Source organism: Leptidea sinapis, chromosome 20 (assembly GCF_905404315.1).
Source record: "Leptidea sinapis chromosome 20, ilLepSina1.1, whole genome shotgun sequence".
Taxonomy (NCBI): Eukaryota; Metazoa; Arthropoda; class Insecta; order Lepidoptera; family Pieridae; genus Leptidea; species Leptidea sinapis.
In genome coordinates this window covers 8,935,076-8,962,032 of record NC_066284.1, presented here as the reverse complement: position 1 = coordinate 8,962,032, position 26,957 = coordinate 8,935,076, and the positions used below count along the sequence as shown (strand labels likewise).

General features: G+C 34.7%; 1 non-coding gene across 1 annotated transcript; it reads left to right on the top strand.

The window, feature by feature from the left end:
- The first annotated feature begins 4,443 nt into the window (after window positions 1-4,443).
- Trnas-gga (transfer RNA serine (anticodon GGA)) lies at window positions 4,444-4,517 on the top strand. The gene has a single exon. It is a non-coding gene; the product is annotated as a tRNA-Ser (tRNA).
- The last annotated feature ends 22,440 nt before the right edge of the window (window positions 4,518-26,957 follow it).

Genomic DNA, 26,957 nt, shown 5'->3' with positions numbered 1-26,957 from the left:
ACTATTGCAAGAGCAAGGGCCAGATAGAGCAACAGGACATGTGTGGACTTTAATATCAAAAATGTGGGAAGGGGATGAAGTTTTCGTTTTATGGAAACAGATGTACTGTGTTTTAGTGAGATTTAAAGTGAGAAGATTATTTTGTAGCCAAGTTGCAATATTCCTCATTCCTTGCTCCGCTGTGTGTAGTGCAGTATCCCAGTTTTTCCCGTAAAATAAAAGAGCTGTATCATCGGCATAACAGATGACGTCAGAGCTGGATACTTTAGTTTTGATGTCATTTATATACAAAAGGAATAACGTGGGGCCTAATATACTTCCTTGGGGGACGCCAAAATCTATTGTACTTGGATTGCTTTTCTTATGATCCACTATAACACACTGAGTTCGGCACATTAAATAGCTTTTGAACCAGTTCAGGCAATTACCTCGAATACCTAGGAGCTCAAGTTTTCGTAAAAGTATAGGAATACAGACTGTATCAAAAGCCTTCGCGAGGTCTAAAAATACACCGATACATGCTTGCTGCTTATCTAGTTTGGAAGAAATAATTTTTGTTACTAAGTCTACAGCGTTTTCCGTTGATTTTTTAGTGCGAAACCCGAATTGTCTGTCAGATATTATTTTATGTGCGTCAAGAAAACTTGTCAATCGCTTGTGTACTACTTTTTCCAAAATTTTTGAGAATGATCCTAATAAAGAAATCGGTCTATAGTTCGTAGGATTCAATTTGTTACCCGACTTATGAATAGGAACAATTGCAGCCATTTTCCAGGCAGTAGGAAAAATGCCTTGAGATAAACTTAGATTACATATGCTCGTCAGGGGGGAGTAATATATTTTTTGCTAATATTCAAAAGGCGGTTTGATATTCCATCCAGTCCAGGAGCACTGTCAAGATTAGCGTTACTTATCAAGGATTCAATTTCTCGTTCATCAGTGGGTCCTAAGAAAAATGATTGCGTTGGAGTATTTTCGAGTATTATCTTACTAGCGAGTGAAACTTCTGTTTCATTGCATGCTGTGAGTATCTTGTTTGCAAGAATTTTACCTATGCCTGCAAAATATTCATTGGAATAATCCAGAGATTCCGTTACAGTATCTTTAATATTGGTGAGTTCTAGTGGTACTTGATTTATTTTCTTGGTGTGGGAAATTGTTCTTATACTCTTCCAGAGCTTTTTAGGGTCGTGTTTGTTTTTTTCCAATTCAAATGACTCATGTTTGTGTTTTAGTTTTCGCAAAAGATCATAGTAAAAATTTCGGTAACGTGTGTAAATGAGTTTGACCGTGTTATTGTTGGGATTCTTACGTAAGTGTAAATGTAAGCGATCTTTGTGCCTAGCACACCTAATTAGACCAGGCGTCATCCAAGGCTTGAAAGTAATTCTGGATCGACTTATTCGTTTCTCTTCTAAATGTTTGCTTATAATGTTTGTTAGAATAGTATCAAAAACAGATACTGCTTTGTTTATATCAATGCTATTATAGACTTCTGTCCAGTCAGCCTGTCTTAATTCTTCTACAATGCGCTCTAGATTATAATTCTTTGTGAGTCTGCAAGTTTTATGTTGTTTGGTATCTTTAGTTACTATTCCGGCAATTACAATATCATGATCTGTAATATCTGATTTGTAAATAACTGACTCCGAGTGGTACTTAGAAGTTACGTGAATGTGATCTAGGCACGAATTAATTCGTGTAGGTTTATTTACGATAGGCTGAAGGTTTAGCTCTGCTAACAAACACAGATATTTCGCGTAAGTAGCCATTTGACTATCATCATTAGAGCAAATATTAATATTAATATCCCCAGCAACAATTACACAACGAGCATCTTTAATATCTTGGATTACTGTAGCTAGAGAATCTAGAAAAGGCGATGTATTTATAAATGACGGCGATCGATATAGGGCTAGTACGACAAGTTGATTTTTTAAAGTAATTTTTAAGCAATTTGCATCTTCAAAAACGGGCTCATCAACTTGCGGAGACCAACGTTCATTTACATAAGCAACTACGCCTCCTGCTCTATTTATGTATTTATTAGTTCTAAAAAAATTGTATCCCTCTATTTGGGGTATGGTAGAGTCCTCATGTATCCAGCATTCAGTCAATACTATAACGTCAAAGAGCATACTAAATCTAGACAGGGTCACCAAAAAGCTATCGAAATTACGTTGGATACTTCTGATATTAAAGGTCAGAATTTTAATATCAAATTTAGTGTTAACAAGAGTTCTACAACAGTCAGGACTATGTGCAATATGGCAAAAGTCATCGGGCGTATCGAGTTCTCTAAGAATTTCCGAATTAGCCATTGTCATGGTTATCAATCATAAGATTTTGAAAAATATCCATACTGAACGTTTGCCAAGATAGTCCAGATGTAGTATAATACATAATATGTAATTTACTTAAATTTACTAGTTCGGTTAAGTATTTATGAGAGATATAACAGGCGAAGTGAATATTTAAATGTGATAAAACAGTTGGTGTTTGGAAGGTAGCGTGAGTGTTTTGTATTGTGTTATATGTTGTGGGTGTGTTTCGTGTATAGTTTGTATTGAAAAAGTAATTAACAAAATAAAAAGCCAAAAATAAACTATGCAAATCAAAAGTACATAAAGAGATCACGAAGAACTTATTCAATGATGTCAGGGAAATACACTGCTTACTGTGTAGTTTGTTGCTGTTGGTCTGGAAGCAAATTCTGAGAACCGAGAACGCGATCAATATCTTCGAATTTTTTAATAACAATTTATATAGTAACATGTAATAGTTTATATAGTAGTATCTAGAATATTAGAAATGACATCAAAAATAATTCAAAAGGAATCAATATTGAGAAAATAAATGCCTTTTATGCTTTTATGCCAACAAAAGCATATTTCCTCATGACTTGTTCGACAACTCACTCCCAGCTGCACTCAATCACGACCAAACACCAAAGCCGACCTCTGCGCCACGTTCATTAACGTTTTAGTTTTCAACAACGAAATATTTGAAGCTACAACTTATTTGGTTGACTTATTCTATACTAAGTCTTTTCAAAACTAGATTTTCACATTAAGTCAAGTCAAGTCAAGTCAAAAAATCTTTATTCACTGTAAAACTTTATAAGTTATTTAGTGCAAGTCAGGATGAAGTACAAAAGTTACAATAGCATTCAAATGAGTATAACAATATTCATTAACAAAATTTAGAACATTAATTCCAACTATCTTTATCATTCAATATAATATCTTTATTGATATAAATATCTCTAAATATCTTTATTGATTAAAACTAACATGATACGATTCGCCTATACTCACGTCTATTATACGGCTTCAATATAATTTACATATAATATCATAAAAATAACAGAAATTATATGCCCAGTATTACCACCTGAACCTATTATTGTATACCCTCGGGAATGGGGCATCAGGTAAAGAGCTTTTAATGGTTTTCTAGAAACTTCTTTGTTTGCTGTAAGCATTAATTATTCAAGATAAATTCTGATTATTTTGCGACTCTGAAATGATTTGAATTATTTGAATAGTGTTTCTTCTGGAAAATTAAATTTCAATTTATAACAATCATATAGATTTGCACACCTATCATGATACCAAATATTCAAATAATACTGAAGAAATAATATTATGTTATATGCAATTTTATGTATGTTTTTTTTTAATTACTAAGGTAAGTAGAAAAGGTGTGTATTCAGGGATTAGTTACTTTATTTTTCTATTCGGATCATTGGGAAAAGTATTTTAAATGTAAAGTAACAAATTAAACAAGTTTATTTTTGGAAGTATACTCATTTATTAAAAAGGAAGTGGTTTTTTGGGTCGAACATTTGTTATAAATGTTTTTTTAACATTAAGCACTTAAATATCAAGTTCGTATAAATCCCGCGACCGGGCAATCTGACTGGTTTAAAAATAAAATTATTAAAAAAAAGTTTTTAAACATTATGAAATTTCAAATTTTAATACTAAAAGTTCAAAGGTTTCAGTAACAAAGTGGATGTAAATACTATGTAATAAGCGGCGGGACTGCCTAAGTAATAATTGAAATTTAGTTTTGTATGAAACGTGCAGTGATTTGACATAAGTTTGAAATAGTAGTAAGTACAGTATCGCGATTGGCCACGAAGTACAATCCGGCTAAGTTTAAAAGCGAACAGTTGCTTAAAACGTAGTGGTAAACTAAACTCTTTTTGTCCTTTTCTTACAATCCTTTTTATCTCCTTTTTAACAAGATTATAGCCGTCATCTATCAATCTAAACAATATGTTATGTTTCTTTTTAAGTGATAACCCTCACTTCTAGGATTAATACACAAATAAAATTTGAAAAACATAATTTAATGAACAAGAATAACTTTCTGTAGATGAAGCCACAACCTGAGAGTTGAACAAAGCAAACTTAATTTTATACCAAGGCGGTACTCGAACGGTTGGCTCAGTTGGTTAGAGCACCGGCACGGAACGCCGGAGGTCGCGGGTTCGAGTCCCGCATCGTTCATAAAATTTTGTTTTTCAAATTTTATTTGTGTATCTATCAATCTGCCAATTTTTTCTTTTGTTTTGAATAAAAAATCAACTCAAAAATTACAAACAGGAAATTTAAATATAAAATTATTTTATTGTTTGTTGAAAACAGAATAACAAATCCACAGATTACAAACAGGAAAAGAAGTAGCAATGTGATTTAAGATCAATGATACGGAAAACATTGGAGAAGCAAAAGTTTCGCTAAATGTTACATCGCATATACATTACTTACTGCTATTTATAGCAATGCTTTTAGCTCACGAGGATAATAACATTATATCTGGTTATAGATGACATTGTTGTTCCCAACTGTGTCGACTGAACCTGATCTGATTATAGTGACCCATACAGTGAGAATATAGACGATCTGACAGTCCGACTAATTTTGATTTATCAATGTGTTCATCTTCTTTTTAAGCGACTTCAAAAAAGGTGGAGGTTCTTAATTCGACGGTATGATTTTTTATATTTGTTACCTCAGAACTTTCGACTTGGTGAACCGGTGTTGATAATTATTTTTTTATTTGAAAGCTGGTGCTTCCCGTGTAGTCTCAATGCAATTCAAAAACACTTTTCCAAAACAATAGATATTATATTATGCACTTAAAAGTATAAAAATAAATACGCAATTAATACGATTTAGTGCACATTATATCTATTGTTTATGAATAGGGATTTGAAGTCGGTTGTTTTTAAGCTATTGCATAGCTTCTATCGCGGGCCTTGAGCGTGGAGACCGAATCCAAAAATTCCATAACGAAAATAACCTAACACTTACTTACTAGATCTATATAGATATTTCGCCACGGTCATTACAGTTGCCGTGGAACAGCGGTTACACGTATGCTCTTTGTTGTCTCACGTATGGTCCGGTTACCGGTTTCGAGCCTGGCGTACGTCTTGATTTTTTTAATTTCTTTATTTTTTTTTATCACGTTGTTTTAATTTTTATTGTTATGATAAGCATTTTTATTTAGTTTCACCTGTCTCGTTGTCTGTCTGTAATCAAATCTTGCAAGTAAAATTTTACTCACTTCCCGTTTCCTTTTTTTTTATTAATTTTATCAAAAAAAAAATACTGCATAAATATAATAAATAAATAATTATAATTGCATAAGTTAATAAAAAATGCTATGCAATAGCTTTACCGCGGCAGTCCCCGAGTGCCACACGACTTTTTTTGTTGAAATTATTTTCTTTCTAAACAAGACTTACAATATACTAGCATATAGACAATCAAGAGAAGATCATGACGTCATCAATCGTAAGCGAATCTATTGTTACTGTAACCGATTTTGATTGACAAGTTGTAATGGAGAGGCGTACAAAATGGCATAGGCGGGTAATATGGCACACCTACTTATTTCTTAAATGAAACAAATATTTGTTCGCGCAATGGCCTGTAGAGGGTCGCTTGGTGACAGGTCGTAACCTGTGGCAGCTCCAGTAGCGTCCGTTCGACCATGTGGTGCCCACGCGTGTTTTTATGATTTCTGCAGTCACGAGTTTTGTTTTGTTGGATTTTGCAAGTCGTAAAAGTGAGTATTTTTTGACGTTTATTTGTTTGTTCTTAGCGTTAAAATATTGTTATATTACTAAATAAGTTTCAGAATGTTTTGAAACCTCAAAATTCTTGTTACATATTTATTCGTTGATTTCTAAAATTGGAGGTTATGAAGTGGACAAAATGGCATACACCTTGTTCGGGTAAAATAGAATACTATGTCATTTAACCCACCTTTTTATATTTCTAGGAATCATGCCTCGCAACTATTCTAGAAAAACAGACAGACAGCGTTGGGATACAATCTCCATGGAACAGGCTATTCAGGCTATAAATAAAAATGAAGCCCGAAGAAGATTCAACGGCAGCTGATAATCTATGCATACCATCAGCAGGTCCATCTCAGGTTACTACCTGAGATGGACCTGCAGGCAGTTCTACGTCCCTGGTAATTGCAAGTACATCAGCTGCAGACAACCGAAGTCCAGTCTCAGTTGCCGAGTCTACAGGCTCAGTTACTGCTGGACCTATGATACCTACGTCATCTAGGATACTCCAAGACGTGAATATCAATGTTCCTGTTAGCGTGCTATCTCCAGTACCTAAAGGAATATATGTGACTGGACAAGGCAAAAGAAAACCACGCAAGAAACTATCAGTATTGTAACTTCAACGCCAAATATAGAAGAAACAAAAGCAAAATCCGCTCCTCTACCTCCTCCAAAGAAAAAGACAAGAAAGGTTACAAAAGTTTTAGACTTTAGTTCTGATAGCGAAAATGATTTTTCTTCTTTAAATGCTTACACAGTAACCATAGACGATGACGAAGATTGTCCGTGTATTTATTGTAATGACCTCTTCTCAAGATCCAAGCCACAAGAGGTCTGGCTCCGGTGCTTGAGCTGTAAAAGATGGGATCATGCATCTTGTGCAGATGTTCCGAAAAAGACAAAGCGTTAAACGTGTGAACTCTGCATGTCGAGTCGATGCATGCAATCGACTGATTTTTGTTCCTAATTTAGTATGTCATTTTGTCCACAGCACGTGTGTCATTTTACCCGCCGAGGGCGGACAAAACGGATTTTTTCTAAGTATTTAAAAATATTTTTAAATATCATTGTTTTTGTACTCAGATGATTGATCTCCATAATTATAAGTAGGTAATGAACCAAAGAATACATAATTACTTAAAGTGTTGAATATTATAAATAAATAAATATTTTATGACTGATTTTATAACTAGTATGTCATTTTGTACGCCTCTCCCCTACTAAGTCAGCCACGTCCTTAGTATTTTGTATATTAAACTAGGTGACGACAGACGTTGTTCTGTATATAATAAATAAAATACTATTTTTTATGAATTTGTCAATAATATTTCAAAACATCAAGGATTATTTCGTAAAATATGCTCCCTGTTGTTGTAATGAAGTTGTTTTACAGCAGAATTGTCAAACCGTGCGTCAATAAATTCTCTCATAGAAAAAATGTCCATACAAAACAAATATCGGACACTTTCATATTTATTCACCTTTTAAACCTTCCATGGACTTCCACAAATATTTCAAGACCAAAATTAGCCAAATCGGTCCAGCCGTTCTCGAGTTTTAGCGAGACTAACGAACAGCAATACATTTTTATAGATAACTAGCTAACACACACATTGACAAATCAATATTGATCTCGCATTATCGGCCTGTCAGTTCGTCTATACGTTACACGATAGTTTATTCTAAGTCTATGGTTTATATATTAAGTGTATTACATATTAAGCGAAATTTCAGATCCTTTTCAAGAACTTTCCAGAATCGCAAAAATCTAATGTAAAAATACAGTATCAATTACACGCGTTTTAATCCTTTAAAAGGTACTGAGTGCATACAAAGTACAAACTATATCGACTATATTCATTTATCAACTTTATTCCGTTGCACACACGATTAACTCTGACTGAACTTTTTCAATCAGAAAAGTAGACTACTCGAAATGCTATCAATATCAAAACGTGCAAACCTGAACCTTATATCGAGGTAGTAAAATTTATTTTACCTTAAGCACACCTATATATTATAATTGAAGTTACTGGTTGCATAAAATTTGTGAAAACATTTTGGCTTTCCCATTTAGACGACAAATCGCTTGGAATGCCTATTTTACATTTCGCTCATAGAGTATGTTTTGGGTAAAGAAATCACTTAACTGCAGACATAAATATAAGTAAGTGCTGTATAAATTTTATAAATAATATATTATCCATTTCTAAGTATGTATTTGAAATGTAAATGCACCTTTGGCAAGCTTTTACGATATTTGGTTTGTATGGACATATTTTCTGTGAGAGAATTTATTGACGCACGGTTTGACAGTTCTGCCGTGAAACAATTTCATTATAACAACAAGGAGCATATGTTACGAAATAATCCTTGACATTATGAAAAATTATTAACAAATTCATGAAACACAGTATTTTATTAATTACTAGCTGACCCAGTAAACGTTGTCGATATTAAAATCGCGATACAAAAGTAACTGTTGATCGTAGATGGGTGAAAGTTTGAAGTTGTATGTATTTTTTAATGCTGACTCATAATCAAACAAATTTAAAAAAAATGTCAAAAAAATTAATAAAAAAATTTGGCGTGGACCACCCTTTACATTTATGGGGATGAAAAATAGATGTTGTCCGATTCTCAGACCTACATAATATGCACTCAAAATTTTATGAGAATCGGTCAAGCCGTTTCGAAGGAGTTTAACTACAAACACCGCGACATGAGAATTTTATATATTAGATGTACAGAACAACGTCTGTCTGGTCAGCTAGTAATAATTATATAATAGACATGTGTCGTTCTGGGTAATGAAATAAATCATCCGAGTTTCTAGACCCATTGGCTGTCTTATAATCAAAACACATGATCGGATTTGGTACAAAATTATTATTACACTCCGAACCGTACCGAGTTTAACGGCGGACCAATAAGTGCATATTCTCCATCCAGCCTAGTGAGCAGGCGGGCCGAGGTTCGAGTCTCCTTCCGAGACACCCCGCGCCGGTGAGCTACATTTTCGGCCTCCAAGGCCCCCGCCCGGCTTCGCTGTAAAAGCCTTCAGGGCTATCAGCACAGAGGAGGTTTTTAGTCGGTAGGGGATGTTTACACACAAGCCCGACATATGGGCCCCGTTTCGGGGTCTTCAATACGAAATGTATTTTACTCCTCTCGAAAAACAAAAAAAAACAATAAGCTCAAGGTCCACCCACGCCCACTGGACCGTCCGATGGTCCGGCCGTATCAAATCTGACCATGTGTTTAGGCTATTAAACTTATCATTAGATGAACCAGGTGAACGTTTGTCACCACTGATTAAAAAAAAATCACATAATGGCAGCCAAATTGAGTAAACATTGACAATTTTCTTCTTATTGTAGAAAATTAATAAAAAACTTCATTTTTGAAGTTGATTCTTTATCTTCGCCGTTGTGATTGGAGCTTGATAAAACTAAAAAACAAAATAACTTAATTATTTATAAATGAGTTGAACTGCATAAGCCACAGAAGGAAATTTGATCTACATATAGTTGTTGAGCTAGTAAATCTTTTGTCGGGCGATGTACCTATGTATCGATGTATTGGCGCGAAAATGAAAAAACCCAATGAACAATCATATAAAAATGACAGATTCCAAATTCAAATTTAATATTTTGTTTATTTTTAAGTGTTACAGTATTTATGGCCAGACTAAGTATATTATGCTTTTACACCAAGATCCCACAAAATATTTAAATCAAAAGTATTGCGATTCAAAAGGGTTGTTAAAAAAAGTTTGTGTGGTAAATCTTACTATAACATTTATGACTTTCTTTAGAATACCTCAGATTGGGAATGGAGCGATCGCCCTCAGGCTATTAAATTATAAATTTTATTGTATGATATTACACCGTAACCATATTTTTATGAAAAAAGGGCCCGCTAAATTTCTTGCGCCCGTTCTTCTCAGGTCGGAGGCATACTTTTTGGAATGGTAGTTTTTGACTTTCAATAAGTGATATTATATCCTATTTTGAATAAAAATATTTGGATTTGTTATTGAGCGAAACAAATGCTAGTACATGTTAACAGGGGAGATCTAATAACAAAAACATAAATCCATTAGTAAAAGCACCAGTTGTATTCCCAGTCATATTTACATAAAATAGAAACGCAGCGGTGGAGAAATCGTATATTCAAACACATTTTCCATATTGTGAACGACATTGCTGTATTGTACCAGAAATTCTCGAAGCTTCGAGTAAACACAAATAATCAAGCGAAGTGACTTTTCATTTACATGTATTTATTAAATATGACAATAGTTGTTGTCGAGACCCATAATCGAATTGGTAGTAATAATATGAAGAAATGTTTGTATCTTTTCATCATCATTTGCTCTACTATAGTAGATTATATGGAGGATAATGATGCATGGTTCTTGTCTGGTTCTGCCACTTAGAATTGTATAATATTACATTAAGTAGGCTCAGTTGTTATATATGATTTAAAAGATGGGCTGGGAGTTTCTTATCAATTGTTCTCCCCATGTCATAGCCCCTTTACGAACTGATGTACCTTCATAACGGTTACCAAGTGTTGTTGCAATATGTTATGTTATTGTCACTCCTTATGGTAGGACTAGGACACTAGGACATAGAAAAAGCGGAAGACCAAACACACGCTGGGCAGACGACATAATAAAAGTAGCAGGTATTCAATGGCCGCGAGCGGCAGAGAACAGAGAGCACTGGTCATCTCTGGAGGAGGCCTTTACCTTTCATTGAGTGGGTTCTTGCCAAATATATCAATATAATATATTAATATTTTTAATTTAAATCTAACATTTATCTAAGTATCTATATATCACGTTATTTATATATTATTTTTTATACCAAGTTATGTTACGTAGGCACCTTACCAATATTTTTAAAACACACTTCACACCTTGACCTTAACCTTATTATTTTTTAACGTTATTTTAAAATGCATTAAAATAAGCTAAATAAATTGTATCTACTAAAAACTTTGCATGCACATTGTCTTTTTGAAAAATTGTACTAGATTTAAGCAGGAAATAAAAGGTTTTTTTATTTTTTTTATTTATGGTAAATAAATATATTTCTATACCAACGAAAGTATGTACTTAGTCAATGACAAGCGCTAGCTGGAGAGGTATGGAATGCTATTTTTATTTATTAAATACAGCTTTATTAAGACACAGTGTTGGTAGGCCCCCCAAAAGATGGACCGACGATCTGGTCAAGATCGCCAGAGTAGGTTGGATGAGGGTAGCGCAGGACCCATCGTCGTGGAAATCTTTGGGGGTGGCCTTTGTCCAGCAGTGGACGTCTTCCGGCTGATGATGACGATGATAAATAACAGCTTTCACTTATGTGATTGTTTTTATTAAATTTTTAAGGCTAACATACTTTTTGATTACTTTTTAATTTAACTCTGCTCTTATTGCTGTTTAATCAGCAATTAAAAAAATGGTCCCACAAAACCATCTTGATGGTTTGTCTGTGGGAGTATAGCAGACAGGCTCTTCGTATTCAGCTGAATGATATATATTTATGTAGTTGTTTTTTTCACTGTACAATAATTAATTTTCAACATTACTCTGGATTTCATTACTTAGGATGCACTTACATACCTATTACTTTACATATACGAACGGATTCAAGTGGACTTAAATCCGTTCGTATATGTAAAGTAATAGGTATGTAAGTGCAGTAATGCATTAATGTTAATAACTCAAGCAATTTTAATAAGATAGTCTGCGATGGCCAGTTCGACCAAATCTAGGCACGAGAAAATTTTTCACCACTAGATGGGAAAAGTTCCAGTCAATTTGACGTAGGACATGGTTGATATAATATGATGAATTAAGATAAATAAATAATGAAGGAAAATAAAACATAGTTGAAAACCAAAATAAACTATTATACTTGAACATAAATTTATTTCCATCATCAAAATTTGAAATAATCACATAAACCAGTGGGAGGCTCGTTTGCACCGGATGCCGGCTAGATTATAGGTATAACCAGTAGGATGTGTAAGTATAACTGTGTTTAGGTCTGAAGAGCGTCGTAGCTAGTGAAATTACTGGGAAAATGATACTTGACAACTTATGTCTCAAGGCATGAGCGCAGTTGTAGTGCCGCTCAGTATTTTTGGGTTTTTCAATAATCCCGAACGTTACTGCATTGTAATGGGCAGGGCCTATCAATTAGCATCAGCTGAAATTCCTGCTCGTCTCATCCCTTATTTCATAAAAAAACCTAGTTTTATGTAAAATAATATTCATATAAATGCTTACAAACAAATGCAGCTACAAGTAAGCTATATGTAAAATGCATTATTAGTTTCGATCGTGAAGTAGTCTACGTAAATTGTACTTAAAGTTGCAACTCATTCAGTTGGAACAAGAATTTTCATTTTGAGCTCATCTGTTGTGGTCTGTGCTGCTAAGAACAGCATTATCTTGAATCTTTTAACTAATTAAAATTAGTATGAACGTAACACTAATGTTACGTTCATACACACATAATGATTGATACTACGTTGAAAAAAACCGACATCAAAAACTAAAAAGTATAGAATAACTTAATAAAGCTTTAATTTAATACACCTCTTATGGAAACTAAATAACTTAAATATTAATAAAATACTAAAGTCAGTCAATTTAATTTTTTTAAGCGACACCACATCAATATCAACCAATTCGTGCAGGTTCGGGCTATCCTGCCTAAAATCAGATGATGTCTTAATTTGTGGTGCGAAGGTGGAATTCAGCACCAGGATTCAGGTCAAACAGTTCTTCGGAAAACTCCCCGTGATAGATGCGGTAGAAGACATACAATGAAGCAACGTATTATTATATTATTATTTGTCTTAATCTATATATATACAAATGAATTGCTGTTCGTTAGTCTCGCTAAAACTCGAAAACGGCCGAACCGATTTGGCTAATTTTTATCTTGAATTATTTGTGGAAGTCCAGGGAAGGTTTAAAAGGTGAATAAATATGCAAATGCTCGGAATTAAATAAAATCGTCGTCGTCGTTTAGAAATCAAATTGAAAGAATAGTTTAAAATGAATAACTAATTAGAATTTTTATATATTTCGTATTTTCTCAGGAGGTAAAAAATAAACTTAATTTTAGCTAACTACACTTGGTAGATTAACTACTTGGTTTTGACTATTTGGTTGTTAACTATCTATCAGATAATATTTATGCAGATTGATATATCTTAAGTTTTGTCACAAATTAAATTTCTGAACGCAAACAATACTATTTGACGTACATACAAAAGTTGAGGTCATTTATTTATCGATTGAGGCAGTACGAAGTCTGCCGGGTCAGCCAGTATGAAATAAATTGTTTTCAGCAACCATTATAAATATTTGGAATCTTGGGTTTATATACTTACTACTGTACTAGGGTACAATGTTTGTTATCTTAACACCTATAGTTCAAACTGAGCGAGGCTTGTGCAGTAACAAAAGTTTTCAGAACTTCCCCGCCACAGCTTTGTAAAGTTACAAGTATGAAATTACTTAAACTTGCTTCTTGAGTTTCGGTTTAGGGGTGAACTTTATGAAACTACTTAATAAATAATGAATAAATAAATAAATTTCGTTTATTTCAAAGATAACAATATAGAAATAAACAGAAATGATTAAAAACCAAATTTTACAATTTACAATTAATTGTGTGTGTGTGTGGGAGTGAGTGAGTGTGTGGATGTGGGTTTGAATTGGACCTTTGATTGGGTCCATCTATCTATCTATCATCCATCTATCTATCATCCATCCATCATGCAATGCGTGTGTTTATCATGTCAGTCTGATCAGAAGTTTTTCCACTTCATCTTTAACTACTATGGCTCAATGTTATATTACAAGGAATGAATCTATACAAAAAAAAATGTAATTCGAAAACAGGTCTAAAATGTAGCTATAACAATTTTAAAAACGCATCGAGTGATCGAAGTCCGTTACGTAGTTTTTGTCTGATGGATTGCGGAACTCACAGAGAAAAGATGTTTTCACAAACTCTATATGAAATAAACAAATAAAATGAAAAAACAATGTTGATTTCTAGGGCTGTCATCACGCAATGTTTAACTGTTTTTTACTGGATAATATTGGATTTATTTACATACAAATCTTATAACTATATTTACAATACATAAATAAGGCTGATCCGTTGCTATAAGCTATAATTTGTCTAGAATATTCATACTAATAATCATTTAGTATTGATACAAACAATATTTATTGCTAGTCGCCAACCAATTTTAGTAAACCTACGTAGTATTTATATCCTCTTTGTAGGAAACGACAATAAAAATTATGCGTGATTTTTTTCTCAATCTGTGACATCAGTGTCAGGCTATTGTAGACATTCATAGGTAGGTCATTTAATTTATTCCTTCATCATTATTGTTAGTAAGCTGTGACGCAACTTCTTTATATTAGCAGTATTGGTCGTTGGTTCTATAGTCTATACCTACTGAAGAAAAAACTTTTTTGGCAAATATAGATGTATTAGCGGACCCGACAGACGTTGTTCTGTTAAAAAAAAAACTCTCGCTGATGGAATTTCGTAAAATCCGTTCTTAGCTGACCTCTACTCGACCAAAGGAATATTCCTACGTACCTATATAATTTCAAGTCTCTACGCCTTATGGTTCTAACTCGACATGCAAAATGTTCATGAAGTAGTTGCTGCAGATCATGAAGAATTGCTATTATCATTGCTGCATTATCGTCAACGCTGCATGACGTGCACTGTCAGTTGTATTTTATTACTCATGTAGCGTGAAACTAACAAAAAACTTCATTGAATTCTTTCTATTCTCGAGATGTCATCAAAATGTCAATCCATACAAAATGTATGGGAAAATAAATGTTTTTATAATAATATTTTTTTGTGATTTTTTCGATATTTTATTACTTATTATCCTATTCCGGACTAAGAGTAACCCAAAAAATCAAACAACAGAAAAAGCGGTCTAGCCGTTCTTGAGTTATAAATGGTGTAACTAACACGACTTTCTTTTATATATACAGACTAGTGGACCCAACAGACGTTGTCCTGTATACACGTCTAAAATCGGTCCAGCCGTTAGGAGGAGTTCACTAACATACACATGAGCAGGAGAATTATATTATATGGACGGAATTGAGAATCTAAACCAATCTCAATTCACTGAATCAAACAAAAAAATCATCACAATCGGTCCAGCCGTTGAGGGGGTAGTTTAATTGTGAATCTAAACCATTTTCGAATCCACCTGAAGACACACACCAATCGCAAATTCACTGGAACACACAAAAATATCATCAAAATCGGTCCAGCCGTTTAGGAGGTAGTTCAATTGTGAATATAAACCATTCTCGAATCCACCTGAATACACACAGAAAGTTTCATTAGAATCGGTCCAGCCGTCTAGGAGGAGTTCAGTGACATACACACGCACACAAGAATTATATATATAAAGATTATCTGCGCCTGGATGTTAACACGTACGTGTTTGCAAAAGTTATTTGTTCAAATAGAGAGCAAAGTTCGTTTTTGTTGCGAGTGCCGAGCTTAAGCCCCGAGCGAGCGAAGGATTCTATAATTGAACCACGAACGTAGCGAGTGATTCTTAGAGTCCTGAGCCTAGTGAGAGATTGAAAGGTACAAGAAACAAAATACTTTGCTCTCGTGTGACACGTACAAATTTTCACATCGTCAGCTAAAAACTACCTAGAAAACGCGAAAAATTAAAAAATGCGCCGTAGGTAGCTAGTGAAATTACTGGGCAAATAAAATTGACGACCCCTACGATATATATATTGACGAGCCCAGTGGTGGGTGATCCTGCCTACTGAGCTAGAGGTCCCGGGTTGGAATCCCAAGGTGCAAACATTTATATGATGAATATGAATGTTTGTTACCGAGTCATGGATGTTTGTAAGTATTAATGTATGTTTAAGTTAGTATATTGTATTAAATATATCGTTGTCTTGTAACCCATAGTACAGGCTATGCCTAGTTTGGGACAAGATAAATTGTAGAAAATTTGTTGAATTAGGCGTTACTTTGCGGAAATCCATAATTATACAAATGATTTAAGCTCTCCTTGGTGTTAATTCCGCCAATATTTGTTTTTAAAACAATTCGACACGTGTTTCGCCTCTACACGGAGCATCTTCAGGACGTGTTGTCTCGCCAAAATCTGGCACGAGTCTCGTGTCGAATTGTTTTAAAAACAAATATTGGCGGAATTAACACTAAGGAGAGTTTAAATCATTTGCACAAAGATAAATTGTGTAAAAGTTTGTAGATAAAAAATAAGACTTGACAACTTGTGTCTCAAGGTGACGAACGCAGTTGTAGTGCCGGTCAGAATTTTTGGGTTTTTCAATCATTCTGAGCGGCACTGCATTGTAATGCTAGTCCTGCTCGTCTCGTCCCATTTAAAAGAAAAGGTTCTAGTTTTAAGAGTAAAATCTAGCTAAACATAGTACTATATCATATTTTTACTTTTGTAATAATAAATTTGTAATAATTATAATTATGTTTTCTATGGAATCTTCTATTATTAAGATAAGATACAATTTTGATCTTTTCTCTGACGCATAAGAGCGCTTTCGCACTACGTCCGATCCGTATCCGTGAAAACATGGTCCGAAGTAGTCGTAGAACAATTTCAATGGTAGTTTACGCACTAGATTCGGCTTCCGTGATCCCATTACTTTTCGTCAACCGTTAGAAATAGTTCTACGACGAAATCGGACCATTTTTCACGGGTACGGATCGGAAGAAATGTGCAAGCGCTCTAACCGTAAAGTTTTGTGTGATATGAATTTTAAATGAAATGTAAAATTTCATAAACATAACACGATACTTCGCAAACCAAAATAATATTTTCTATTTCGTGTTTTCCTCTCCTCAAGTGTAATCGGCTTAAGCCTTTAATGATGTGACAGTTGAAAACAGTGTGGGGATAAAAGGATGTGGGGCTTTAGGTAATCCTCTTTATATGACAAAATATTCAGCAAAAGCGTTAATTATTCAGGTTTCACTAGCACGCTGATATTATTAGAGAGAAAGCTGTCCGGGATTATAATATGGGTGTTATAAGCATATCTTCTTAACTGGGAAATGGAAATCATCTATTTTATCTACTCCCATGCTTTAAATACTCTATTAAAGATTGTAAAACAGTTAGCTTATTGCCAACATTAAAACACCCAATGTCCTAATAACCATTACATCATCCAAATGAGTGTTGTAATAAAATTCAGTACAACATTATATCATCCGTTTTCATAATAACACTCCTTTGTATGATTGTATGGTTACTAGGACTGGCTTTTTTAATGTTAGCAGTAAGCTAACTGTTTCAGAATCTTTTACAGAGGATTCATATTATGGCCGTAGATAAAGTCTTGTATGCGACTGTTGATAATTAGGTATTAAAACACTCATGTGGATACTATTATTATTATGTTTATTTTATTACACAACAGTTGCATACATAACTATTAATGCTCGTAAATCTAATAATTTTACACAAAATTATTTTAATCATCATAATTTTCTTACAAATCTAAATCTATCACTGAGGCGTTGTTAAGTTTAGTTCGATAGAACATTTTTCCAACTATACGTTACTGACAGAACACAGGAATGTAATAGTGAGGTAGTCGCAAATAAAACGTCCGTTCTTTACACACTCCGTTTAATGACTGATCACTGATCGCAAAGAGTATTCACTAATCGTATCAGACCACAATCCGATTCAAACACTACATTTGGTAGGGCATTTAAACCCTACACATAAATGTTGGTAGGCTGTCGTGTAAATAGACAGTCTACCGCGGGGAACGTAAATTAGCGGATAATTATTACAACTAATGTAAGAACCAATCTACGAACCTGTATTGAATCTAGAGTTTCCTAAGGAGGAATACTCGCAGATCAGTCTTGATTCGTGGCTCTTCGTTGTCGCAGCAGAGCGGATAAAAACAATCAGGAAGCATCCAAGGTATATTCGGGTACTAGATTGATGTCACAAGCAAGTCTTTAAATAAATTTATTATAATAAATAGATCCTTAACTTATTACTAAAAGAATATTTTATAATCCACGGGTTTTCTCTGTCGCCGAGAAACCTACGGGTCTACGTTCCGGTCCCGCTCGGCCGCACCGCCTTCGTCTTGCGGCGCTGCCTCAGTGGCCTTCGACCCCTGCTCCTCCTCATCTCCAGTGACCGTGCCGTTTGCGGGTTGGGACGCTTGTGAACGTGCGGTTTTCTCGAAACTGCAAGTATGCGCTCCCTCGCCAGGGCTTAACAGAGTTGGAGGTGGGCTCGAAGGCGGCTGGTGACCGACATTTGATAAATTTAATTTAGATTTTTAATTTAGAAATCAGAACAAACGGTACCAGTATATTTACGAATTTGATCGACATGCCTTTTACATCGTCACCATCGTGTATTGTTAGAGAGTCTTCAAAACAATATTTTTGCCAAGAAAACAACATCGTGATTAAAACAATTCCTCATTAATTGTGTTTTCATATATTCATTACAATATTAAATTTTATTTGCTAACGACACGTCATGTGGTTTTTATCCTCTTTCCCCGCCCGCTGCAAGCATCTTCTCCTTTCAATGCTCATAATGTTAGGAAATTATCAATTTACAAGTGACAAAATTGTTGACATCAGTAGAGCTTGTTCGGAGATTAGCCAGAACATTTTTTTTTATATGGCAGTAAGGAACGAGACGGGCAGGACGTTCAGCTGATGGTAAGTAGGGCGTATCCCTGCCCATTACATTGCAGTGCCGCTCAAAATTCTTGAAAAATCCAAAAATTCTGAGCGATACTACAATTGCGCTCGTCACCTTGAGATACCTAGGTAACACTGAAAATGTTTAGAAAATAAAAACGGCTTAATGTAGAAAGTTGCCAATACTTTTATTGTTTTTCGAAGTAATATCCGTTCCTCTCTACACATCGTCGCATTCAATTAAACCACTTAGAAAAGCAGTGGGCCCATTCTTCCTTAGGGGTCTCTTCTATGGCATTTTCGTACACTTCCACCGCATCTTCAGGGCTCGTAAAGCGAATACCTCGAATTTTATCTTTAGTTCTTGGGAATATATAAAAGTCGCACGGCGCCAGATCAGGACTGTATGGCGGATGACTCATTATCTCGACACCTGCCATAGTCAAATATTCAACAGTCCGTTTTACGGAGTGCGCTGAAGCATAGTCCTCGTGAAAGAGGATCCTGCTTCGAAGGCGTTGCTGTCGAAGCAGGATCCCCAGTCTGCAGTAACTGTCCTTCCATCTTCTAACACAACTGTCGCGAAATGACCTTTCCGACCAAAGAATGAGGAAATCTTCTTGTATCCTTGATATCTTCCTCTTTTTACCTTAGTTGGCCGATCCTCGAAAGGAAACACCCACTGAGCTGATTGTCTTTTGGTTTCGGGTTCGTAGCAATATGTCTAGCATTCATCACCTGTGACGATGTCAAATACAGCATTTGAGTCACCGCCGTTGAACTTATCTACCATTTGGCGACACCGGTCCATTCGAAGGTGTTTCTGGTAGTCGGTTAAAGTATGGGGAATCCATCTGGTACAAAGCTTCCTGACGCCTAAATGTTCGTGTAAAATTTTTTGAATTTGAATAATACTAATGCCTAGGATTTCCCGTATCTGCTGATAGGTCACTCTCATATCTTCCTCTATCATGCGTCGCACAGCTCTGATGTTATCTTCAGTATTCGCTGATAAAGGACGTCCCTCACGGGGATCATCATTAAGATTGCTACGTCCACGCTTAAACTAGTTAAACAAATTGTAAATAGTGGTACTTGATAGTAGATGGGGCTCCATTAAGAAATCGCAGCCTATCATAGCTTTGTTGTTGAGTAAGACCACCACGAAAGTCATAATAAATCATTGACGGAAAATTTTCTCGCGTTAGGTTTATTTTCACGTGTAACAAAAGTTTTAGATTTGCCGCCAATTCAAAAAAACAAATGACAAATGAATGCAATATTCTACAATAGGTTACCAAAGAGTTCTAAAATTGAAATTCAAAAAAGTTTTCATTAGCAATGTTTCTAACTGGCCAGTTCTAAACACTTTCAGTGTTATCCACGTATAAGATGTTAAGTCTGACTAGCTACGGCGCCATTCAGACTGAAACACAATAATGTTCTATTTACCTAAGCATTACTGCTTCACGGCACAAATAGGCGCTGTTTATGCATATTAGACAATATTACACAAATGAAATGAATCCAATAAGGTTTCATTTAGATTCCATAGAGTCAATTAGTCGCCTTAGGTTAGATAACTTGATGTTCCATTTGGGGGCTTCTTTGCACAGGATGTCGGCTAGGTGAGTACCATAGTGATGTATTCATATTTGCAAACTAGCTAGTGTAATTACTGGGCTAATGAGACTTTTTATTATGAATATAACGGACGAGCAGGACGTTCAGTTGATGTTAATTGATACGCCCTGCCCATTACAATGCTGTACCGCTCAGGATTAATGAAAAACCCAAAAATTCTAAACCTACCACTGGACTTAACATATTATTATGTCCCAAAGGGTCGAGCATAATTGTGATGCCATATTCTTTACTTACTTGAAAAAGTTGTGAGGTTTGAGTATTTTTGCTGTATCATTCATATACTTAGATTATAAAAAAAAAAACAATGAAGATTTAAATATTAATTTAAAAGAGTGGCAATGAGTTTCTTGACACTACATCTCATTAAATACCAATCTTTTCCGATGTCGAGTCAGATTTAGTAAATGGTAAAATGTATCGGTATAAAAATAAAAATTCCCTTAGATTTTTTTTTGTCAGTTCAAACACTACCATCACTTCGGAAACAAATGACACTCTGAGAGAGAAGAAAAGGCACAAGAAACTCTCCCAGCATTCTTTTTTTGCGCTATATAATGTTTGACATTCATTAGTGTCATTTGTTATTGTGAATAAATAATTTTAATTTAAACCAACATTTATGGACGATAAGGGACGGTGTATATATTGCTAACGCCTACAACATTTAACCACTCAGTTTAAGATCCGTCCGAAAATTTTGTTCATTCGTCGAAATTTGTATATTTAGTCTCAAAAGTGACGGAGATGATAAAAATGCTAAATGAATAAGTAAAGAATCATGGCCAAATTTGTTTTGATTCTTTATTTCTTTATAATAAAAATAGGATAATAATTTTATCGCTATTATATTATAGTTTAATATTATCACAAATAATAACTTGACAGAAAACGAAAATAATTTTTGTTTTTTAAAAAGCAAGTCATTTTATACGTGAAATGAATCGTGGATGCAGGGTGCGTTCTGAATAACGTACAGAACATGTAAAAGACAACAACGAAACTAAAATATATCTTTTTTTGTGGCTATTTAAAGACACATTTCTAATGTTGTTCGATGCCTTAAAATATTAGGGATTTTTTCCTACTAATGGCATATCGGGACGCCACCTTTTATCATCTGGTACGATTTGGCCATTGTTCTTTTGATTTGATTTTATTTTTGTCTTAATTCCAGCTAATCTCTGATATGGCCTGCCTAATTTCATAGGGAATCTTTTTACTTGGATAAAAGTCGATACTTTAATTAGCTGTAAAACTGGATGAGGCGTGCTGTGGGCGGGGAGACAGCGTCCAACTTACTGAGAGGATAAACTATAATTTAAACTCAACATATGGATACCTTAAAAGCTTCCTAAATTGTTTGTCGTATATAGTATAAGAGCTAGTGACTACCAATAACTAGTTTAACACACCGTAATTGAAATCTTATTTTAATGAGCTAAGCTTTAAAAACTCTAAAGTGTCATCTCAAAAATTAGGCAAAGCATATAAAAATCCGTGTTATTGAACTTGTACATGTTTTTCATTTCCATTGGATAAGCCCGTTTGTCATCTCTAATAAATATCTCGATATTTGTAAACCGCAAATATATGTCAACTGTGCACCAACCTAACATGATGAGGAGCTGTCAAATTTTACATTCCAACGCCTCAAAGAAGTTAATCATTTGAGCTCACCAATGACGTCGATTATAATCTGTGAACTTCCTAGGTGTTTGGTTCGGAATGTTAGGCCACATCTTTGACCTCCTGAAGTATGTATGTGGACATCCGCCGCGAGAGCGAAAAGTTGGGGATTTTGGTCTTAGTTCGTGATTTTTCTCCGTCTTCTTCTTTTTTTTTTTCTTACGTCACCTGCCACTAACTGAAGTTGCTGCCATAGCACCTGAGTAACATTGTAAGCCACTAAGTGCTATCCATTTTTCGCAGTTTTTCAAACAACCATAATAACGAATACTAAGATGGCAGCCATAAAATTTAAAAAGTATGTTTCTTTTATTGATGGATGGATTTCGCCACATTGGGTCGAGATATGAATCTAGTCATTCCAAACTTTTAAAGTTTTCTGAATAAAATTAGCTATTGAAAGTGATACAAAAAATATTTACAGTAATACTAGAAGTTGGTATGGTGGTCATTAAAGACCGCTCATCAATCTGGTATTCGGCACATCTATCCTCACATCGTGGCTTTTGTGGCATTATTAGCAAGCGTGAAATGGGGTAACCGCAATCCCATACTAAATTTGGTTGTAAATTACCACATAATTTATCGAATGGTTTCTCAAATACTAAATCAAAAGCCAATTGTTATTAATCAAATTTGAAAATGGCAAACATCTACAAAATAATTTAAAAAGTGTAGGTATCTTATGCGATGGTACTCTTTACGTAAAAACTCTGTATCGACTAAAATATCATTATTATTTTTAAATTAGAATGAATGAATGAGCTCTTAAACTATACGGGGGATGATCCAAGCTTGTGCAATTAAAGCTCTTAGCGTATAACGTTGTGAAGCCAAATTAGTTTAGTCACAAGGTGATGGGGAAACATTACCCATGATATTACGATCTTCTTGAAGGGTAAAGTGGAGAAAATGTATATAGAAACGAGATTTAACTATCGTATAATAATGATAAAGTACTTGATATTATCGTCTTTCTTCCGCAGCCTAAGTGATTATGCAAATGTAAAAGGTGTTTTGTACGCAAGAATGGCAAATATGTTTTTTGACTCTGGGCTGATTTCAAGGCAATTCAACGTAGTCGAATTTAAAATTTAATTTTGCACGTAAATTTCCATTCAATGCTTAAACGTACGATTATTTAAGGCTTAAAAAGAAAAAGCTGATGAGAAAGCTCATGGTCGCTCAGTGGGCAATGGAAGGGGCTTTGCTCGGAGTTTCTCTGCGGGATCGAATCAGAAATGAGGAGATCCGTAGGAGAATCAAAGTCATCGACCGAACGAAAAAACAAAACTGCCACTGCAAAACTGAAGTGGCAGTGGGCAGGGCACATAATTCGATGAACAGATGGCCGTCGAGGCAGTAAAGTCGTCGAATGGCGACTACGTACCGGAAGACGCAGTGTTGGTAGGCCCCCCACAAGATAGACCGAGGTTGATGGCAATGCAGGACTGATCGTCGTGAAAATCTTTGGGGGAGGCCTTTGTCCAGCAGTGGACGTCTTCCGGCTGATGATGATGATGATTATGATGTAAAGTTTAGACATATCACATTTTGGCTTTTTATGATCAGGAGTTGTCTATACCGTGCTGCCTATAACTCAAGGCCTAAACATTTTAATTTGCCCTCACTCGAAAATTTGTTATAAAGACATAATACAAAATTATTAATGGATATTCAAAATGTTCACACCTATTAGCAAATATTACTGTATATGCCGCATACGGCATATACAGTAATATTTGCTATATATCTCTGAAGGTTGTTAAGATCATAATCTTAACAACCTTCAGAGATACCCTTTTGGTGAATATTTGTATCCATCATTCACTGAACCTAGATTTAAACTTATTTCGGTCCTCAATAGAATTAAACAATCGTTTTAAAATAATACAAATTAATAACACTATCGATATTTTCTGTTATAATAAAAGTTCCGAGTCTATAATTGAACTATACAATACCATGTTCTCCGCTGCGCTCCAACTAGTCTATACCGTAGGCGTTGTCGCAAAGTGCGGCAACTAATACCACAGAAGACATAATACTCGAATAACGTGTGACGTTGACGTGCCATATGTTCTGTTAAAAGTTTGCTAATAATTGAAACTAAATTGCCGGGTTGCGTAGTAAGACTATGTAAAAATAATACAAGAAACAAGGAAGACACTGGGATCATATCTCATCAGTATTTTGTATTTTATTAATTTCAATCTAAAATAACACGAAGCGTATATTAGTTACAAAATTTGAAAGATGCCATTGAGTGTGAAGATGCCACGCACACAAGCATGTTTCTAATAGCCAGTACACACTACAATACAAAGTTGCCGTAATAAAAAAGCTATTGTTCTTAGGTAGTACGGTACCTAATTGGAACGCAGCGGAGACCGACCCTTTATCTAAGCATGTCATAGTAATAACTAGCATAATATTGTTTATCTCCTCAACAATCTGTCACGATTATACTGACAACTACCTACGTAACCCAATTAATAAACATTTTGTTGTTCCTTTATGTCGCACTGTTGCGCGGAGTAAGTCGCCAATACCCCGCTTAATATGTTATAATCTTCTCCATGTCAAATGCATTACTTGTTAATAATGCTAACTGCGATTTGTTCGCAGATATGTTTAGTGTTTTATAATGTATTTTGGGCTTTCTGCGAGAATAATGTAGTATATTAGTTTAATTTATATGCAATTAACTTAATTTATATGTAAAATCTTTAATTAGTGCACCTGCTCTGCGACCGTACTTATAGTAAAGAGTCTAGTATATTCTAAATCTATGGAATAAACAGGCGACAATGCGAGGCAAAAAAATTGAATAATTCTTCGCCAGTACGAGCAATAGACAGATAAACATGGATACCAAAAAATTTCTCCGGTACAATAATGCAATTTTTTTTTTTTAATAAAAAATAATACCGGGAGGGATTCAATTCTCTCAGCGCGCTCTTTGTTTCCGAAGCGGCGGTAATGCTCTAATTGACATGAAAAAGTATTTCAAAGGATTGATATTTAAAAAAAATGCTTTTACAAATCCTTATAATATCTTTTATAATCTTTTGATTAACTCCAAACATGAAACGATAATACAACTACGAGTATATTGTATACAAAAATGCAAGGGCCGTGAATTCCGAATGTAAATTGTCAATGACTCCTGTACTCGAAGTCATTTTATAAAAATCCAAATTTTTAAATTAAATTTAATAGCGCAGGTGATGAATTATCTACCGCCCAGTTAATGACTGCCATAAAAAGAAACTTCACTCGCGTCTGTAAAAAAACTCCATCACTCATGATAAAAACGTAACTGTTGTATCTTTTCTGTCGGGAGATACTCCCAAAAACATTTTATCTTATTTTACCCTAGTAAAATTATCTGAATTTATCTTGAATAATTAATGCTTTCGCCGAAATATAATACAAAGAGGGTTTTGCGAAACCCACAGAAGCTTTTTATCTAATGCCCTATTCCCGAGAGTGCCCCGCACAATTATAGGATTACTCGCCAGGACAAAAATAAATAATATTGCTTTATTAAGCATACTTTTTATACACATAATTATGTATTTCAGCAACTTCTAAGTTCTTGTTAAGTACCTTGTGTATAACAACTAATGTAATCAACAGTTTTAATGTATGTCTTCTTGTGGCTGCGACCTGGGGCGGGTTGTTCCCTTCCTTAAGATTTGGTCGAGGGAGGCGATGGTTGATCCATGCGTCACGCTCTGCTGGCTGTATGATTCTGTTACCAGAAACTTTGCTTCGTGTTTTTGAATTAAAGTAATTTTTTTCCCATATAAAATACTCGCATATTACCTTTATTTATTTACTGCGTATGTGGATTAGTACTGTAAATAATTGACGACAATTTAATCACATTTTTTACCGACCATTCTAAATGATTCAGCTTAGGAAATTTTTTTTACCTATGAAATGTTTGACCCCCTCAAAGACGTGCCTTTGGCTACAAGGTTAAACATGATATTCCAGCAAGACGGATGACAATGTTAATTTTTTTTTATGGAATTGGAGGGCAAACGAGCGTACGGGTCACCTGGTGTTAAGTGATCACCGCCACCCACATTCTCTTGCAACACCAGAGGAATCACAAGAGCGTTGCCGGCCTTTAAGGAAGGTGTACGCGCTTTTTTTGAAGGTACCCATGTCGTATCGTCCCGGAAACACAGCACAAGGAAGCTCATTCCACAGCTTTGTAGTACGAGGAAGAAAGCTCCTTGAAAACCGCACTGTGGAGGACCGCCACACATGCAGATGGTGGGGATGATATCCTAACTTGTGGCGTGTCATGCGAGTTGTTAGACGATAGCTCGATAGCCATTTCTATTTTAATTTTGATAAATAAATAGTGTTCATTAGTTTTCTAAATCAGAAGAAAAAATTCAATAGGAATTTCCAACATAAATTTTTAATGTTGCATTTTTGACTTACTTTACTTTTTGGTTCACTTTTGCATTATGCATAATATGGGGGTTCAAAAGATATACAATTAAGAATGTCATGTATGTTATAGTAATCTTTACAATACAAAAGTTTTTTAACAATTCTCTTGAATTTCATAATACATTTGTATTGAATATTTTCTGGGATCTTGTTGTTAAAACATATACATCGCCACAAAAGACTTACTAACTCGATCTAGCCGAGTAGTAGGGATTATAAGTTTATTTATTTTGTTTGTTTGTATGTCTGCTCCTGGTGTTAACATTATG